The sequence below is a fragment of the Magnolia sinica genome, chromosome 9 (assembly GCF_029962835.1).
Source record: "Magnolia sinica isolate HGM2019 chromosome 9, MsV1, whole genome shotgun sequence".
Taxonomy (NCBI): Eukaryota; Viridiplantae; Streptophyta; class Magnoliopsida; order Magnoliales; family Magnoliaceae; genus Magnolia; species Magnolia sinica.
Window position 1 is genome coordinate 52,203,204 of NC_080581.1, and position 5,053 is coordinate 52,208,256.

Genomic DNA, 5,053 nt, shown 5'->3' on the forward strand with positions numbered 1-5,053 from the left:
AGATTAAAAACAACATAAAAGGTAAGTAAAGCAAGAAACATCCATAGGAAGATATTGAGGGGAATGACATGAATGGTGATAGCTTGATCTACATGTATATGTATTTGGTTTGATGATACCACCTATGTTTCATTATTTTAATGGCCTAAAAAACATCCATAAGAGTATCAGAGTTCTTCTCATTTTATTTAGGATTGAAGCTGGAAAGGGTAATTTGACCATGTACAATGTTTGAAGTGGAATTTTTAATTTTTGAGGATTTAAGAGAGAGTGCCTTACATCCTCATGGTCCATCAGTTTTGACACCTCATTTTAGGGCATGATCTCATCCAAACACCATTAAAAACTCCATGTGGGCCATAAAATTATTGGATCAAGCTAATATTTGTGTGGTCCCTGCATCCATGTCCTTGTGACTTTATAAATAGGTTGCATGGCAAATAAACATTCTGGTAGCCCTAAGAAGTTTTTAATGGTACGTATTCAAAGGGTCCAAGGGAGTGGATTGCCTTGTGATAGGTCCCTAGTGATTTGATTGGGACATATGCCTCTGCAACGAGTGGGCCTGATTGAATATGTACTTGACCAAAAAACTTTCAAATTAAATTGTTCACATTACTAAGAGCTTAGAATATTCTTAATGTTCAAAGTTAAAACACCATGGATCATAGGTGGGCCACAACATAGTTAAATTTGGAAAGTACGCTTAAATATTGTGCTTAAATTAAAGAAACTTAAAACTTTATGTGCTCAGAATAATTTTTTTAGTGAACTAACGGTTAGAATGTTTTCTAGTCATTCATTTGTTTTAATATTCAATGAGATGTGCATTTACACACACTGTTGTATGTTACATAAAAGTAACATACAATACATTATACATACATCACCAAGCAAACACAAGGGTTAGTTGGTTGATGAAGTATACCCACACTAAGACATGTAACATTGGAATGTAGTTTTTCCATTTTAGTCCTTTCCTCTATGTTCAACTGAATTTTCACAACCAACTACAACTAAGCATCTAAATGCACCCTCAAAATTGAAGAGAAGGATAAATAAGATCCAAATCAATGGCAAGATCACATTCTGGGCTGGGCCAAACAAGAAAATTCCATATTAGAGAAGATACGTTGGTTATTCTACAACAAACTATTGGCTTAAGAAATGAGTATGCAAAGAGCCAACTATTGGAAGCTTACTGAGAAACTTACAGCCATTAAATTTTGAAGGACACATAAAACCGCCAATAATAATATCACATATATTCAAAACATGGCAATGAACTTTAATCAAGTGAATACAGACTCAGATTTGATACATGAGAGTACAATAATCAACTCAAATTACACAAAAATATGATTCTAAACACTGAATTGAAATTCACAAAGCTAGACTGCTAGAGTGACAAGGGTAACATGGGGACAAGACTTCTTTGCCTCTCCTATTTTTCTTTGTTTTTGTTGTTCTTTTTTTATTATTATCAATAAGAACAAGGAAAGCAACTTTCAGAAAAAAGAAGAAAATTCATTTACTCATTTAAAAAAGTTTCCATCACATCAACATTTAACCAATGCAATTGATCATCTAAATATATGCGAGCTGAATTGCAAAATCATATAGATAAGAAACTTGAGGTGTAGATGGAATTTGGTCATGGTATATCACAATGATGTAGAATGCATTAGATGAAATAGCACTTTCTCATGACTCAATAAATATCACATAGCATGAACAAGGCTCGCATTTCCAAATAGCAGTGGCTCTGAAGGATCCATAAGCACTATGAACCTTCTTTATAAATAAAAATATAAAAGATCTGTAAACATTATTGAAACTTTAACAGAAAAAAGGGAAAAAGGTTGAAATTCCTTTATTACTACTTAAACATGAATAACAAAGGAATCTTTTAATAGGCACCTGTTGATGGACATCAATCATGGACATTGTCAAATGTAGAAACACCTTGGTTGTTGCTAAAACAACAACACCATTTGCATGCTGAAGCCTATCCTCAAGGAGATTCATTATGTCAAATATCTCATTGCTATCTAAGGGGATATATCTGGAGACCAAGTCAAGTAAAAGACACTGAGCCCATTCAATGAAGTCCCTAATCCTATGAAAGCACCAGGTAATTTAGATGGTGTTAGTATATTTTGGTGAACTATTTTATACATGAAGAATACTTTATTATATAACTCAATTTGAATGACAGAAATTGAAATCCAAAATGACCTATACTTTTGCAGCACGAAATTAGCAGTAATGGCAGCTTGATAAATCCTACTTAAAAAGAATAACAAGAATCTAATTTCGTAATCACCTTGACAAAACCAAGCTCGTAAATTACGATCGCCATCCAAAAATAAAATTGGGGCCTACAATCGCCAACATTCTTGCATAAAACACATGCATGGGGCATCTTTGAGTGAATCCAAACTGCACAACTTGAGACCAAAATCACTCTTTCAAATCTGGAAGGTGAAATCCCTAATTTTAAAATTCTCAAATTCCCAAAATCCTAAAATCCCCAAATCCCCAATTTGTAAAATCAAAAAAACCCAAATTCAGGGTCCACATTCAAATCTGTAAGCCCTAAAATCCCCAAATCCCTAAATGAGGGTCCACATTCGAATTAGAAATCCATAAATTACTAAATCCTCAAATTCATAAATCAACATTGAGATTGAGAGAGATTGAGAGGGAGGGAGGGGGAGAGAGAGAGAGAGAGAGAGAGAGAGAGAGAGAGAGAGAGAAATACCTCGTGTTCGTGAATCTAATTCAATCGAGCTTCAGAGAGAGAGAGAGAGAGAGAGAGGGGGGGGGGGGGGAGGTCGTGATTGAGAGAGGAATGAAGGTGGTGCATGGATAGGGAGGGCCTTAAACCACCACTCGGCCAAACGAGGATGGGCAGGGAGAGAGATGGGGAGTCGAGGATGGGGCTATTTTTGTTAGGAGTCGAGATGGAGAGATTGAGAGAGATGGGGAGTCGAGATGGAGAGATTGAGAGAGATGGGGAGTCGAGATGGAGAGAGATTGAGAGAGAGAGAGAGAGAAGTGGGGAGAAGATGAGAGAAAGGAGTGAGTGGGCTATTTTTGTGGCACTGGAATGAATTCTGGGAGCGAGAATGAAATTGGGTGTTTTTTGTGTGCACAAATGCCCACTTGAGACGAACGGTGATGTGTTAGGGGCTACGTGTAACCCCACCCTAATATACGTCATTTATCTGTGCCATCCATTAAATTCAACTAATTTTTTATGGCATTATCCCAAAAAAAATGGAAAATAGAAGGCTCACATGGACCACACCAGAAATCAACGAAAGGCACTTAATCTCCATTGTTTTCCATGGTGTGGTCCACTTGAGCTTTCAATTTACCTACTTTTGGGGGCTAATGCATTAAAATTAATGTAAAAATGGATGGATGGATTAGATTAAATATAAAATTTATGGTGGGCCCCATAAAACTTTTAACAGATGTGCCTTTTCCATGAGTGGCGTTTTGCAAGTCGCTACAACGAGTAGGCGTCTCTTGGATTGACATCACGTCACCATTTTCTGTGGGCCCCACTATGATGTATTTGTTATATCCACACCATCCATCCAATTTGAGATATCATTTTAAGTCATGAGCTGGAGAATGAGGCAGATATAAATCTGTAGTGGACCCCACCACAGAAAACAGTGGGGAGAGTGATTCCCACCATTGAAACTATATTAAGGCCCATCGTAATGTTTATTTGAAATCCAACCTGTTCAAAAGTTAAAAAATACTTTAAATAAGGGAAAACACAAATATCATCTTGATATAAAACTTTTGTTTCCTTTAGAAGTTTTTAATGGTGGGCGTCACTATCCCACTGTTTTTTATGCTGGGGTCCACTAGAGCTTTGGATTTAACTCGTTCTTTGGATATTACCCTTAAATGATCTCTCTAAATGGATGGAAGGTGTGGAAACATACATCATGGTGGGGCCCAAAAATGAGAGGTATATAAATATCAGGTGGACCACACCACATGAAAAAAATAGTGATTGGATATCCATCATTTAAATCCTTGTAAGGCCCATTGTACCGTTTATTTGGCATCTAATCTATTTATTAGGTCATACAGGCCTAGATGAAGGGGAAAAACAAAAATCATCTCGATCCAAAACTTTTATGGCCCCCAAAATGTTTTAAATGGTTGCGCTCATTCAACATTGTTACCTGTAATGTGGTCCATTTCAGATTGGGATATGCCTCATTTTTGGTCTCATGCCATGAGATGATCTTTAAAAATAGATGGACAGCATGGATTAAACACATACATCATGGTGTGGCCCGGCCATAGAGCACCAACCACTAGCCATTGGATGGTGTTAGGGGGAGTAGCTAATTTGTTCCCCTTATTTGTGGTGTGGTCCATTTAATCTTTGGATATGATTCATTTTTTGGATAATTCTCTAAAATGATCTCGAAGAATGGATGAACAGTGTGGGTTGATCCCAAATTTGTAGGTAAATCCAAAACTCAAGTGTACCATGCCACGCGAAATAGTGTGGAATAATGTTTTCCACCATTGATATATACCTTCCTTAGGCCCACAATAATGTTTATTTGACATCCAACATGTTCAGAATATCAAAAAGATATGAATTAAGAGAAAACACAAACATTAGCTTGATCCAAAACTTTTATGAATGTTATTTTTAATGGTGGACTTTCAATACCCACTTTGTTAGGACTTTTTTTTATCCATCTTGGCTTTGAAAGTGTCCGTGACCCATGATCCATTCAGTCCAACAAACAAAAAATCATATTTTCACCATGTATCTTAAATTTCATTCAAATATAATAGTTATGCAGATCACATCACAGTGAAAAGTGTGAAATCACGTATAAAACATCTAAATTCACATTTTTGCACACATGAACATTTGAATACAATTGATTTCAGGAAACTCAATCTTCATTTTGTCTAGGATCGGATGAATAGATTGGATTGCGTGTATATAGTAAGGTACACACAATTAAGAAGATTTTAACAGATATTTAATCTCATTTTT

The 5,053-nt window shown here is 36.1% G+C and overlaps 1 long non-coding RNA gene across 2 annotated transcripts; it reads right to left on the reverse strand.

The window, feature by feature from the left end:
• Positions 1–1,382: 1,382 nt before the first annotated feature.
• LOC131256310 (uncharacterized) lies at positions 1,383–2,815 on the reverse strand. Of its 2 annotated transcripts, none has more exons than XR_009176736.1 (3): positions 2,765–2,815; positions 2,327–2,442; positions 1,383–2,119 (listed from the first exon to the last, which is right to left on the reverse strand). It is a non-coding gene; the product is annotated as an uncharacterized LOC131256310 (long non-coding RNA). The 2 variants fall into 2 exon arrangements; XR_009176735.1 differs by having other exon boundaries at positions 2,327–2,450.
• Between the last annotated feature and the right edge of the window lie 2,238 nt (positions 2,816–5,053).